The sequence below is a fragment of the Scyliorhinus torazame genome, chromosome 2 (genome assembly GCF_047496885.1).
Source record: "Scyliorhinus torazame isolate Kashiwa2021f chromosome 2, sScyTor2.1, whole genome shotgun sequence".
In the NCBI taxonomy this organism is placed as follows: Eukaryota; Metazoa; Chordata; class Chondrichthyes; order Carcharhiniformes; family Scyliorhinidae; genus Scyliorhinus; species Scyliorhinus torazame.
This window is the reverse complement of record NC_092708.1, coordinates 239,241,063-239,256,338: the sequence shown is the minus strand read 5'-3', so window position 1 is coordinate 239,256,338 and position 15,276 is coordinate 239,241,063. Positions and strand designations below refer to the sequence as shown.

Here is a 15,276-nt window from a genome sequence, read left to right as displayed (position 1 = left end):
ATATTTAGTCCATACAGATATTTACAACAGGTTATTGCAGTGCAAGAACAAGTTCTCCACGCTGTGTTCCAATATAAAATTGATATATTCATTGGAGGCTATTCAATGTGGACATTTACTGCATCCTAATACATATAGGGCGTTTGGATGGATTTACATATACCTTATGATGTACTGTAACCTCAGGGATTCATGTTAATAATCAAATGTAAGTACAACGATGCAGCAATTTGTTTCGGTTTCCTTGTGTTTGGTCAGCTTTTCACCGGCGGGAGTAGAGGTGGCCAATTAATAATGCTTCTTTCTGGAGGGTTGCATAGTCGATGCAACATATTTACGGCTAACCAATAGCTAATGTGCAGAAAAGGGACGGGATTTCGGGGCAGTGCAAATTCTCAGCTGGATCTCTCTCCATGTGATTCCTGCTTGTGAAAGGGGGAAAGACATGCGCACCACAGCCAGTGTGTGCCTGGGAGATGGGCTGAGCTGAGCTCTTTGAGCAAGACTGTGCTGCTTCCCTCTCACTGTTCACTACACATAGTCAGGCAAGGCTGCTGTATACACTCAGCGCCTGGCGCTCCTTCCCGTTACATGGAGGGTCCCTGGAGCTGATCTGTGATCCTCTCTCACACACAGCAACACACACACAGACCCCCTTGGAGTTCCTGTTTCCGCCAAATGCAGCCTGACGCGATCAAATACCAGTGGGATCCACCATCTAATGTGCATATTCATTGAAATATAGAAGACATCCTTCAACCAAACAGGGGGAAAGCAGCAGCGTGGAACCTCTGTGAGCCGAAGTGGCAGGTTTGTACCTCGTTTCTGTGTGTGTGTGTCGCTGCTGTATTCCGCTCCGCGGGCAGCCACTCTGTCTTAGCCGAGCTCGGAGCCCTCTCCCCCGGCCTGTGTTCCTGCTGCTGCTCCTGGACTCTGCAAATAGCGGTCGGCGCGTTTCGGCAAATGATCAACCCATCCACCCATTTGCTTTACCGTTACCTCCGGGGGGCCCCTGGCTTTCTCGCGATTGCAGCTCTGTGTGGTGTGTTTGTGTGTGCGGGGAAGGGAAATAAAAAGGGGAATCGATGAGACTTAACTGTGAGCCGGGCTTTGAAGGATTTGCTGCTGGAAGGAAGGCCCCTCTTTGGATTTTTCTTGTGTTGATTTCCCCACAGTTTCAATGTGTCAGATTGTTCATTGCAGACAGCGGAGGTGCTTCGCCCCGTCTGATTTTAAAAAAAAATTAAGTCGATTGGTTTCTGAAAAAGAGGGTGATTTATTTATTCTTAGCGAAAAACACTCCGCCCCCTTCAAATAAAGTGCTGGGGGAAAATTCGGAATAGTTTTTTGTGACTAAGATGTTTCCGGCTGGCTTGGGATGAAAGATCGTGTTGTACAAGCCAGATGTGGATACCGCTGCTAAGTTTGCAGTGGGTGTATTTGGTTTGGTGACCAAATTGGCGATCGCTTGCGAGAAGTAACGGCATTAGCTTGGGGAGGAAAGGGTCCTGGTGGAATTCCTGTTTTGCACCCCCCGCCGTTAGGAAGAGTACACGCATTGACCAGGATTTTATTGTGTGTGTGGATTTCCAAGTAGAAATTGACCAACACGTATTTTTAATTGGGGAATTCCTGGTTTCGGGGGGAAATGTGTGGCATTTAGAATGAAACAGAAAGTGTTCTTTAGAAAATAGTAACTTAATTCCTGGGAGTGATGCACTCAACTCGTGACCCAGATGCACGAGTAAATAATGCAATTTAGCTCTCGGGAACCTTGTTAATTGAGGAGGAGAGCGGCACCAGGGGATAAAGGGGAGGATTATTCGCCCCCTTTTGTGACCAGTGAGTATCTACATTTTACGGATGGCTGGCACAACACTGCGATTGGTTTGTGGTCTTTAAAGTGGGGCTCAGTTTCAAGAGGGACGTTGAAGAGCTTTGGGGTGAAGATTGGGTTAAGGGTGGAGAGCTATCATTGAAAACAAGGGAGTAGAACGCGCATACATTGAATGGACATCACTGAGCATCACTCATGATTACGTGAGCCCATTATGACCACAATGTAAACATGCAGACAGCATGGGAATGGGATAGTCTAACAACCCCATTGAAGCTGGAAATGGTCAAATGGACACCAGTTCACAGTCTCAAAATGAGTGAGTGCGATGCAGGATTGCTCTTTGCTCCAGTGTTCAGTGGTGCCACTTGGGGATACTGAATCTAAATGCGCAGACTTGATTCTCACTGAAGTATTGGAACCTTTCAGAAAGTGTCTATGTATGCACGTGTGTGATTATTTTAGTTTGATGTGGTAACCTTCTGAAGACTGAGTGAGCTAACAGAGTATTGCTGAAGGGGCACTGTAGCCTTGGAAAAATATGGATAATGAGAGGCTCTGAGAGTTTGCATTAAGTGCTGCATGTGCACATAACATACATGTGAGACATACTTCAAATTTGAACCAGGAAAGCAAACCTAGAACAAAAAATGAAATGGTTGGAAGATAATATTATCAGGGTATTCGGAGCAAATTGATGAAGCATTCAACCAGTGACAGTGCTGGCTTTTTGACAGTACTATCCAATTATTACCATTACAATTATTACTTCTTCTCCAGAGCACTGAAATTTTCCCCCCAAATATTTACCCAGTTCTCTGTTGAGAATTATTATTGCATTCACCCTTTCCGGCATTGCACTACATTCCAGATGATGGATGATGATAGCAGTCTAATGATCGGGGAAGTTAAAGTAAAAGCATTAGAGACATTCAAAAGGGATTGGGTTGAGTGGCTTTTCTCATGTACTTACTGCTGTCTCAGAATTGTGCATGGCCACGTAACTGATTATTTTCTTGTACAGCAAAGATGACACTTTACCTGATGCCACACTGTAAATCTATGAAATAAAAACCTCAAATTGTTATTTATTGACCCGGGTGAAGATTATTTTGATTTTAAGGAGGAAATCATTTCAGGTGTTACTCGTGATTTGTCTGATCTTTTGTGAAGCTACAATATGTGCTGTATCTAAATGAAGCTACCCTATTAATCAAATCATTATCTTGATGGATCGGGGGTGAAAGTAAATTGTGACCTGGTTTAATGCTGTGAGACTTTTTAAAAACTACTGATTTTAAACACTTAAATACTGCTTGAGAGATGCTGAGCAGTTTAACACTGGTTACAACCAACGAGAAACAACATGTTATTTTGTCTTATGTGTATTTAACTAGTTGGTGCTGAGGACAGCAATGCGGTGATTGGCAGAAAATCCTTCCGACTAGGTTGGCAATGTGGGATCCTCTGATGGGCTTGGGGGGAGACCTTGAGTGAAACCGCAAACCGTGATTACGGTTTCTAGATCGCAGTTGAATATTGCACCAAACTAGAATTATGATTTTGTTTCAAGATATACCATTTTGCTTTAGATATCGAGACTGTCAGTTGTGTGGTCTGGTGGGGTGGCTGATGTGAAAGAAAAACAATCCTGTATTTACTTACTTTATGATTTCAGTGCTTTTTAAACTGTTTTAAAAAAAACCTTGTTCAATTAGTGCATCTTTTTCTGTGGGTTGCCTTCAGCAGTTACTGTCTATTTAAGCATAGTTATTGCCAGGAGTAACAGCCTAGCAGTTACTGACGGGCACTAGATGTCGGCAGATACAATATTAGCTGTTGCTGATACCAGCAGACAGAAGCACAGGTTCAGTAAAAATAGAATATTCTGCTCTTGTTTCCTACTAGGTAGTTATCTAGCCACAAGTGTCACATTCCTTTGTGTTAATATATATATATTATTTGTACTCCTCAACTTAAAAGTATGCAGGTTTTGAGTGCTGGTGAATTTTCTTTCGAATCTGTACTTTTTAACTCTTTTAAACAAATGGGTTCTTTGGCCAACTACCAGCCAAGTGCCCAAGGCTTTTCTATTTGCGTGGCATTAATGTCAGAAACATTAATAGTGGTTGAAGCCTGCATAAAACCTGTAAATTTCAATTAATTTCAGTTTTTCAAAAGGCAGGAAAGGGTTTCATGCTCAAAATAGTCTACCTATTGTGGTACTGTGGTATTACACTTGAGAGAATCGAATGCTTGTGTATTAAGTGCACACCTCGTCCAAAAATCCAACTAAGTGATGGTAAAATAAAAGGAAATTTGCTATTGATTTCAGTTCCTTCCAATTATTTCTGATGTGGATTTTCAAAGCTATTTTGGTTGTTGAGAGGCAGCTGCCATTGTTTTATGATATCGGTGATGCTGTAGAGATTAGCCCTGTTTAAGAGATGGCTGGAGATCTCTAGATGAAACGAGGGGAAGGCAAAAAACTGCTTGAATTCATACAGGGCCTTTTGAATGGCAGTTCATCTGAGATTGACTCAGCAGTCTGATAACCCAGAGGTAGTGGAGGGTCGAAGAGAGGATGATTGAGAAACAGGGCTGGGTGTTGTCAGCGTGGATATGGAACCTGGATTCAGTTCTTTATGTCGCCAAGGGGCAGCATGTTGCTCAAGAAGATAAAGTGACCAAGGATAGACCTTTTGTGATGGGAGGGAGGAAGAGAAGCCACTGCTGGAGATACTTGGGCATAGGGTTGGTTAGAGTGGAACCAAGTGAGGGCAGTCCCACTGAACTGTAAGAGAAGCACTGGAGGAGGATGATGTGGTCAACTGTGCTGAAGGATGCACAGAATTTGATGAGGAAGTGGAGGGAAGAAGTATCACAGTGTCTTTCCCTCTTAAGCAGACCCTTGGGATTGAGGTTGACTTACTCCCATTTTGGTTCAATAATCACCGCCAGTCATAGAGACTGTCATTTGTGACTCTGACCAAGAACACTTCAGCACTCTCAACAGAGATTGAAGCTTGATTGGTAAGATTCACATATGAAGTTGCTGGAAGACTGAGCAAGTGGAACCGTGGTAACATTAAAATGGAGATGATCAGAGGAGACTTCAGTTAGAGAGCAACAGGGCGATGAAAGAGATATCAATGTCCTTGACAACTGAAGGGCCCATCTTCCTAGTTTTGTCAAAAAGATGTACCGGAAACTCAAGCAAGAGGTTTGCCCTGCACATCATAATGCAAACATTACTTCTCCGGAGAGTGAATGCTTCCACCTTGTGCGTGAGGTTGGGGCTGATACAGCTGAAGGTGGTATACAGAGCACACCTCACAAGGGCGAGGATGAGCAGATTCTTTGAAGGAGTAGAAGATGTGTGTTAGCTTTGGGGGGGGTGGGGGGCGGCGGCGCTAATCACTTTCATATGTTTTGGTCCTGTCCAAAGCTGGGGGATTACTGGAAGGAGGTTTGTAGGGTAATTTCTAAAGTGGTGCACGTGAAACTGGACCCGGGCCCCCGGGAGGCCATATTCGGGGTGTCGGACCAGCCAGGGTTAGAAACTGGTGCGGAGGCAGATGTTGTAGCCTTTGCCTCGTTGATCGCCCGAAGGTGGATCCTGATGGGTTGGAGAGCAGCCTCTCCACCCTGTGCCCTGGCGTGGTGGTGGTATCTGTTGGAATTCTTGACTCTTGATGGTTAAATTTGAACTGAGGGGAAGATTAGAAGGGTTCTACAATTCATGGGCATTATTTGTTATGCACTTTCAAGAACTGGATAACATTGAACATTAGTTTGGGGGGGGGGAAGGGTTGGGGGGAGGGGGAGGGGGGGCGATGGGTGTTAGTGGTGGCTGTGGGTGATTCCTGGTTCCTTTTTGTCATTTGTTTATGTGACCATGTGGGCGAATGTTTTGGGTTTGGTGGGAGAATGGGATCATTGTTATTGATATGGGGATTGACATATTTGTTACTGATTATTGTTGGCGGGTGTAAATTTGGGAGAAAATATGAAAAAGGAGAATAAAGAAATATCTTTAAAAAAAAATAATGCAAACATTACCCTTTTAGGAAAATGGTGAAAATGCAACGATTATATAAAAGTTAACAACCTGGGTTGTGCCTCATTGTGGCTTTTTCCTTACTGACATAATGGAAGTAGATTTGAATGCAATTTAAAGTGACCAGTTTTCCTTTGTGTTTATGCCATTCACACACACGTTTTTGGAGTCAAATTGCGGCATGATTGAACCGGCTGAGGATCAACATTCATTATTTACAGCACTGGTACAGATCGCACATCCAACATATTTAATGTGGTTGCTATCCAAATAATAACTGAAGAAATGTAATTTCCTGAGTGGGGGAAAGCTTCTGTTTCAACTCCTGATTCAGCATTATTTTTTAGAATATTCACTGACCTGTGTTTCTAAGAGCTATGTTGAGGGTTTGATGGTATGTTGTGTTGCAGTTAACTGGGTGAAGTCATTGAGCTTTTAACGTTTCAGGAGAGAGATTCAAATTCAGAGGCTAACGTGAGATCATTGTCTGGTGGTCAATTAATTCCCACTCTGGGTGCAAGACCATAACAGGAAACATTGTTTATTTGCATTTATCACTTTTCATATTTCCCATCATAATACAAAACTGTCTTTTTTTTCTGTCACATTCACAACAGAACGGGAAAGTCTGGAGGAGCGAATAGGGAGAGTTCCAAGTTGAACTCTTACTCGAGTTGTGATGTATTTTACTTTAGTGATCAAAAAGCTTAATAACTAAAGCCAGCACGTCATAACATAAACCAGTGGGTGAAAGAACACTGACTTGGACTTTAAAATCAGACTTCCGTTGTCTGGTCTGTGTTAAATAAATTTCCAGATGGCTGAACCCTAAATTGGACAGTTGTCAAAAAGCAGCTGAGGGACATTTCTACGAAGGCAATGGAAACATACATGTTACACTACTGGGACTCTCTAGAATAAGGGGACACATAAGCTGGATGCAATATGTGTCACTCACCCAATGTTTGTCAGAATCTTTTAATATAACTTAATGTATCCTCCGTGAAACCATTGATATAATAATAATCTTTGTTAATGTCACAAGTAGGCTTACATTAACACTGCAATGAAGTCACTGTGAAAAGCCCCTAGTTGCCACATTCCAGCACCTGTTCGGGTACACAGAGGGAGAATTCAGAATGTCCAATTCACCTAATAGCACGTCTTTCGGGACTTGTGTGAGGAAACCAGAGCATCCGGAGGAAACCCACGCAGACACGGGGAGAATGTGCAGACTTCGCACAGACAGTGACCCAAGCCGGGAATCGAACTTGAGACCCTGGCACTATGAAACAACAGTGCTAACCACTGTGCTACCGTGCCACGCTTGTCAAGGTGACATTTCATTGTCTGACCCCTGGGTTGGGAATTTGAATTGTTTAAGAGGGCAGGTTCTGGGCCAGGCAGTCACTTAACCATACCCACTTGGGGTGGCGTGCTTATTTCCCAACAAGAGACTGGTGCATTCAGATTTTGGAACCTGAAATGAAATGAAAATGAAAATCGCTTATTGTCACAAGTAGGCTTCAATGAAGTTACTGTGAAAAGCCCCTAGTCGCCACATTCCGGCGCCTGTTCGGGGAGGCTGTTACGGGAATCGAACCGTGCTGCTGGCCTGCCTTGGTCTGCTTTCAAAGCCAGCGATTTAGCCCTGAGCTAAACAACCTGTTGGCAATGGTGTGTGCACGGTGACACAATGGTTAGTACTGCTGCCTCCCAGGGACAAGGGGTTCAATTCCAGCCTTGGGTAACTGTCAATGTGGAGTTTGTACGTTCTCCTTGTGTCTGCGTGGGTTTCCTCCGGGTGCTCCGGTTTCTTCCCACAGTCCAAAGATGTGCAGGTTAGGTGGATTGGCCTTGCTAAATTATCCCTTAGTGTCTAAAGAGGTGCCGGTTAGGTAGGATTATGGGGTACGGAGATAAGACGGAGGAGTGGGCCTAGGTACGGTTCTGTTTTGGAGGGTTGGTACAGACCTGATGGGCCAAACAGCTTCCTTCTGCACTGTAGGGATTCTATGGTTCTGGAAGAGGTAACCCACTCAAACCTCCAAAATGGTCACCTGAAGCCCACTAGTGAACTTGTCCGGTTGCTCGGGACAGATTTGGATTTTTGTTTCTTGGGTCAGGTTTGACCCACCATCAGAACCACAGCTTGGAAGAGGAGGCAAGGGTGACATTGCAGTGGTCGAGCTGCAAGGGTGGGGCTGAAGCAAAAGGCAGCAGTGAAGAGCATTGACTGTGGGATGGCTCTCCCAATTGTTGGCAGCATTGATGGTGCAGAATTGTTGGCAACAGCAAATTGCCAAGGGACACTGGAGAAGTACGATTCAATACAGGCCAAATTTAAAATGGCTTCTTCTGGTAACACTGGCAAGTGTAGTAGCATTTGTTAAAAGAAAGAACAGGCTGAAATTTAAACTGGTGGCCCTTTTTTATGGTCACCTTTTTTCCCTGTCTCTCCTCCTTTTGGAACCATAGAATCCCTACATTGCAGAAGGAGGCCATTGGGCCCATCGAGACTGCACCAACCTCCATAAAGAGCACACTACCTAGCCCACTTTCTTGCCCTACCTCCATAACCCCACCGAATCTTTGAGACACAAAAGGGCAATTTAGTCTGGTGAATCCACCTAACCTGCACATCTTTTGGACTGTGGGAGGAAACCGGAGAACCCGGAGTAAATCCACGGAGATGCAGGGAGAACGTGCAAACTCCACACAATCACCCAAGGGTGGAATTGAACCCCGGTCCCTGAAGCTGTGAGCCAGCATTGCTAACTACTGTGCCACCGTGCAGCCCATTTTGGATTCCTATTTATTTTCCTCCTGCCTTTGGTTAGGAGGTTTCCCTGAATTAAAGGTAATATATAAATGGAAGCTTTTGTCGCTGTTAGAACTGACTAGATCTGTAGCCGAGATGTTACTTTTTCTTTTCCCTTTGGGGTGGTTTATGGCCAACTGCATTATTTTTGCCACAGTAGCACAGTAAGTTATGTGTTGATAATGGCGGGGAGGGGGGCGGCAGGGGTCCACTCTGCCCAAGCCCGATGCAAAGTTTATGATTCCATTTTGTGGATGGACATCAGCTTCAGCAATGGCAGCTACTCGCCTCTTCAATCGGGTCTGCTTCCAGCTTGGCCCTACTTACTTCCTACACTTGCCATCACTAATCTGAGTGGCAAAGTGACTCCTGACTAATTAAGCACTTTGAATATCAAAATTGTGGGGTGTACAAGTTCCGATGTGGTGCAGGGGCAGGATCTGTAAGCCATCGCAACATTGGGGTTCTGAGGTTTTTATTTATCTTTCAGTCCAGCCAGATATTCCATTCAAAGGTGTTCTTTTGGAGGGTACATAAGTTAATCTCAGACTTTGTATGTGCGGGCAAGCCACCCAGGATTTGGAGGGCTTTTGTGCAGAGGGGGGTGGGGTGGGTGCTGGTGCTTCCAAACCTGCTATGTTCTTATTGGGCAGAAAATGTGGAAAAGGTGCGACGTTTTGGGGGGAGGAGAATGGGGTACAGGTGGAGGAGGCCTCCTGTGTGGGGGTGGGCTTATGGGCCATGGCGATGACCCCCTCCTCTTCTCTCTGGTTCAGTACACCATCAGTCTGGTAGTGGTATCATCCCTGGAACCAGCTTTGGAGTGGGGGGTATATCTGTGCTGGCCTCATTATGCAGGAATCACCGGTTTATACCAGCAGGGATAGACCCAATGTTAAGGAGTTGGTATAGGGAAGGGGTAGAGAGGGTAAGGGATCTGTTCGTGGTGGGAAGGTTCGCAAGGCTGGAAGAGTTGCGGGAGAAGTACCAGCTGCCGCGGGGGTGAGTGAATTCAGGTACATGCAGGTGTGGGATTTAGTGCCCAAGGTGCTCCCCTCGCCCCCCTGATGCCAAGGCGTACTCTCTCCAATGGATAGATTGTTCTCACCGGAGGAGCTGGGGAAGGGGAGGATTGTGGGTATTGATGGATGGTTGTTGAGAACGGAGAAGGCGCCAGTGGAGGTGATAACTTGGAACTGGGGATAGAATTTGGGTGGGGTTACTGGAATGAAATTATGCACCTGGTGAATTCAACATCATCTTGTACCAGGATGAGCCTAATACAGTTTAAGGTGGTGCAGCGGGTCCATATGACACAGGCTCGTATGCGTAGGTTCTTTCCTGAGGTGGAGGCTAAATGTGAGAGGTGCGAAGAGGACCTGCGAATCATATCCATATGTTTCAGCCTTGCCCGAAGCTAGGGGGATTCTGGACCTCTACCTTCGTGGGGGTGAGGATGGCATTGTGCCCATTGGTGGTGACTTACAGGGTCTTGGAGCTACTGGAGGAGAGGAGGGCTGATGTTGTGGCTTTCACCACTCTGCCCGGCGGTGAATCCTATTGGGGTGTAGGTCGGAGGCGCCGCTGAAGGTGTCTGCTTGGTTGGAGGATATGGCAGAGTTCCTACAATTGGAAAGAATTACGTTCGCCCTTAAGAAGGGGGTCAAAGGACTGGTTTTATGGAAGATGGATGGTATTTTGGTCTCGATTCGAGTGTCTATTTGTCGCCAGTAACCGCTGGTGAAATCGTGTTGTACAAAAGACAAGGCAAATAATGACTGCTGACAGTTAAAAGGAAACCTAACCTATGACTTCATAGGTATTTGACAAAGTGGTATTTGTTTGGATTTTACTTGAGATTTTGTTTTGGTCTTTGTTTTGTGCTGTGTGGGCCCCAATCAAGCATGCATGGTAGCCCCTAAATATTATTTGTGTAAAAGTCAACCCTTCAATTTTGGCCTAAAAAAAATTGGTGTTTAAAATTTATTTGCCACTTACATGGGTGTGTATTTATCGCAGGACTTTATAAAGCAAAATTTGACACCAAGCCGTTTAAGGAAATATTAGGGCAGATGTCCAATAGTTTGATTAAAGAGGTAGGTTGTAAAGAGTGCCTAAAGAGGGTTTCAGGGGCTTGGGGCCTCTTTGGCCAAAGGCATGGACACAAAATAAAAATTCAGGAATGGGCAAGAGGCTGGAATTGCTGGAGCTCGGGGATCAATGGGAGGTTGTGGGGCTGGAGGAGATAAGACACAGGGAGGGGTGAGATATTTGAGAAGAGTTTTTAAAAAAAAATTGAGGCATTGCTTAACTGGGAACCGGTGTGGGTTAGTGAACACACGAGGTGGTGGGTGGTAGGTGCAAGTAAGGACACACGGCGGTCGAACTTCAGATGACTTGAAACTGAGTAAGGATAGAACGAGGCCAGCCAGGAGTGCATTGGAATAATCAAGTGAATCAGTAATGAGGCATGGACAAGAGTTTCAGTAGCAAGTGGGCAGTAGTGGGGTGCTGCTGGACAGTGTTACAGAGATGGAAATCAACAGTCTGATTAGTGCAAGAAAATGACATTGGGGAGCTCTGAAATATTTGAAGATCATATTTTATCAAGATTGTTTTCAAAACAAGTTTTCTTTTTGCATGAGTACTCAAGATTAGGGGTTTCTAAGGCACGGCTATTTTAATTGAAGATAATGAAACTTAAGATGCCTAAACTGGGACACCTGGTACTGTTGTAAGTGAACAGTGTCCTTGCTGAGTCAACAATAGTAAAAAGAACAACCTGATATTGAGAGCGACATTGAACAGTGTCTCTGGTAGACAAGCTATAGATCAAAGATTCTGTGCAACAAATTATACCAAACTCCTATCCAGATATAGGTCCACAAATTTTCCAGGGTTGGCTTCGAATCTCTAGAAATGGAAGATCAATCTCCAGGACACAGCTGTGTGCAACCCTTGAGAAAAATCATTGGGATATTAAAAAATGCACGTTTTTTTCCCCCTTCATTTTCTTCGAACTTTTCTCTTCAACAGATATAAAAACATTGACATCATCCAATTGGGGGATGGGTTTTGTTGCTTTCTTTCCAATTGGCGTAAGAAGGCCATATGTCACAAGGATGGATATGTTGGCTGATGAATGGCTGGGGTGTGGGGAAAGTCATGTGTTGCAACCTCAAGGAATGCATTTGATCATAGTTGACAACCCTATGTGAAGGCCTTGCACCTGTAAAGGGCTGATAACCCAGCTGGCTGTTTGATTTAAACAGGCAAGACTATTGATTTCCGAAATGTCTATTTCCCAATACATGTGAGACAATGGAATGTACTACTGGAAGTGGTTGAAGGAAGAAGGGAGAACATGGGATTGGGCAAGCGTGTAGGTTTAAGCTGAATGCTGGTGGGGAGGATGTACACCTGCTTCACTAACCCACACTGGTTCCTTCGTCTTATTTCAATGCTGCAATCTCCATGTACCAGTAACTGACTGAGTGCGTGAATCAATAGGCAGTAGTAGTGTGGCTGGCACATTGCAATAGGTATCATGTGCTTTACCTTTGGGTGTTTTGTACAAAACATGTGCTTATTTGTTGAGTGACTGCTGAATATTAATAACAAAATAGTTTTCAGAATTAGTAGCTTTTTTAAAATTTAGAGTACCCAATTATTTTTTCCAATTAAGGGGCAATTTAGCATGGCCAATCCACCTATTCTGCACATCTTTTGGGTTGTGGGGGCGAAACCCACGCAGACACGGGGAGAATGTGCAAACTCCACACGGACAGTGACCCAGGGCCAGGATTCGAACCCGGGTCCTCAGCGCCGTAGGCAACAATGCTAACCACTGTGCCACCGTGCTGCCTGAGAATTAGTAGCTTTTAGGTGACTTTCAATGTTGCTTTTGATCAACTGCTGGGAAGTACGAAGTGTGAGTCCTTTGTCTGATATCCTCCATTTCAGTAGGAATTATTTTGTTACTTTGTAAGGGTCCTTCTTGCTTTTTCTCTGTCTATCCCTTATTTCCCCTTTCCTTTATTTTTTCCGTTACACTTTTGATCCATGGATGACTTATGGCCATGTGTCTTTAAGGCAGCCTGCCACTTTAATTCAAGCAGAAGGAAACAATGGCCTGTGCCTTTAATTCAAACAGAAGAATCTGGAAAGCTGTGCTGATTTAGACTGGTTATTGCAGACTTGTTGGCATCAGTGATGACTTGGTTTGATTGAATTGGCCCAAAATGCTGTGCTCTGCCCAGTAACAGGTGCTGATTGGATATGATCCCACTGAAATGGTTCAGAGACCTAAGGATCTTTCAGTTTCATTTTGCCAACATGGAGGTACGAGTTGCAGCTAAATCCTCTCCAGAAAGTTGTTGCTGACTCTCTCCCACAAGACCCAGCTAAACTCTCTTCAGAAGGCCACTGTGAAGCTGTCTCTCTCTCTCTCTCTCCAGCAAGTATGGGTATCTTTCTCTTGAGACTGCAAAGGTCTGAAGTCAAGCAAAGAGCTGGAAGTCAGGTTTGATGTGAAATAAAGTGTCTCTTCAGAAAGATATGGGCCTGAATGCCAACCAAGAGCTGAAGGCCCAGTTTGATAAGAACTAAAGTGTCTCTCCAGAAAGCTAGCTGCCTGTGAGTACTGCATTCTCTTTCTAAATTACAAGGACCTTGAATGAACGACTCTGCAAAAAAGACCATTCCCAGCTGTAAACCAGAGACTTTAATCAGCAAGTGTGCTAAAGAACCATTCTTTGAAGCAAGGCTCTAATCATTTGATCTTCATCTTTAATATTTTTACCCTTCCTACCTCTCTGTGTTTCTCTGTCTTGTGTGTGTGGGTAGAGGATGGGACAGCTAAAGTGGGTAATAGGTATTAACTTTCATTAATTTGTTTGCGTTGTGACTCTAGGACTCATGGGGCTGGAATTGACCGCACACTTGCCCAGGATAGTGTAACAACTTCATCATCTTTTTCCTCCTTTATTTTTCCCTCATCCAAACCGGGCTACTGCAACTTTCTTTAGTCAATAGGATTAAGGTCAATGTATTCCGGGTAATTGCATTGAATTTCTAAAACATTATTTTTTCTGTCCTGTAAAACTTTATGATAAGTACTGTAACTGAGGTAACTGAACAATGGGCAGAACTGTATCAGGTTGGAAATATATTATGTATTTTCTTCCAGGTTGATTTGCAATACTGCTGATTTGGAACTGTGTGCAATTGGTAAAATTTGATGGCCAGATGTCAATGGCATCATTCAAAACAGACAGCTGTCCTGGGCTTGATTGGCTCAGGGCATGATTGAGGCCTACTGGTCAATTCCTCAGTTTCAGTACTGTCTTAACATTAAGCACCTTCAGTATTCCATTTTTATTTGGAAATTAATCTAATCTTCTGTGAAGATGAGGCTCTTTATTGTGCTGACAATTTTTGAGCCAAAACCAATTGGTCTTTTTTCAATCAGATGGTTTAATTAAACATGACATCAAAAAAATGCTTTATCTTAAAGCCTTCTGGATGAGTTAATAATCAGGCGCTAACATCTCTTTAATTGAAGATTCCATTGTGTGGGTCTGGATAGTTCAAGTCTGAGATGTGTTATTACTTTATTCATTTATATTCAAAGTATTGGTTCATGGGCCTCAATTAAGTTGCTGTGTATTTGTATTCAATTTGCATATCTGCAATCCCTTTAATTGTTTCTGAGCTGGAGTTAGTATAATGATACTTTTGTCTAAGGTTATGAAAGATAGTAAGAGCATTTTAGCATTTATTTAGTAACACAGCTTTGTATCTTCCTCTGTGGGATTTTCACAATTCTATGAACCGTAAACTATGGAGTGGATTAAAATCTAACAGGGCTGGAATGAAATCTCTGTTGGCTGTAAATGTCCGACATGGCATGTTGCCGGTGTGTCAGAAAGACAATTTCAAGTGAACGGGGAAAATACTGCCAGTTGCACACAAGGGCCATAAGATATAGCGAAAGATAATGTGATAATGGCACAGAGGAACGTCTGATATGATCTTTATGGCTAGGCAAATGCAAGAAAAATGTTGAGAACAACAGGAACTCTTCATTGCATTCATAGATCTGACCTAAGATTTGACTCAGTAAATCATAAAGCATTGTGGATTGGGCTCCAATGATTTGTATGTCCAAGAAATATCATCACTGCAATTTTGCAATTGCTTCATGTTGATATAGCTTGTTACTGTCTTGAGTGGGAGATCTGAAACAGACCCCATCATAATCCAGACTGAGGCCAAGGAAGGCTGTGCGATAACCTCCAAACTATTTACAGTCTACCTGGCAGTGGCTATTCCACATCCAAGATTAAATGCTCTAACCCCCAAGATAAACTGCCCTAACCCCCAAACTATTTGCAGTCTACCTGGCAGTGGCTATTTCACATCCAAGATCAACTGCCCTTGGGTGTCAGTGTTAAATAAAACCCAGATGGAAAATGCTTTAACCTCAGTTGCCTCTGTGCCAAACCTAAACTGACATTATTTACGGTTTGCAGATGACTGCAATGTTGTTGCTCACTC

At 43.8% G+C, this 15,276-nt stretch overlaps 1 protein-coding gene and 1 long non-coding RNA gene across 7 annotated transcripts in view; one reads left to right on the top strand and one right to left on the bottom strand.

Annotated features, from left to right (window-relative positions):
• The window catches only part of LOC140396682 (uncharacterized), a 118,888-nt gene extending 117,803 nt beyond the window's left edge, over positions 1-1,085 (bottom strand). For all 3 annotated transcript variants that reach the window (XR_011936595.1, XR_011936600.1, XR_011936590.1), the window contains exon 1: positions 819-1,085. This is a non-coding gene — a long non-coding RNA (uncharacterized lncRNA). The remainder of the gene's footprint in view (positions 1-818) is intronic.
• The window catches only part of LOC140396632 (alpha-(1,6)-fucosyltransferase), a 1,055,147-nt gene continuing 1,040,330 nt past the window's right edge, over positions 460-15,276 (top strand). For all 4 annotated transcript variants that reach the window (XM_072485445.1, XM_072485437.1, XM_072485429.1 and 1 more), the window contains exon 1: positions 460-810. The gene's annotated coding sequence lies outside the window, so the exon portion shown is untranslated. The remainder of the gene's footprint in view (positions 811-15,276) is intronic.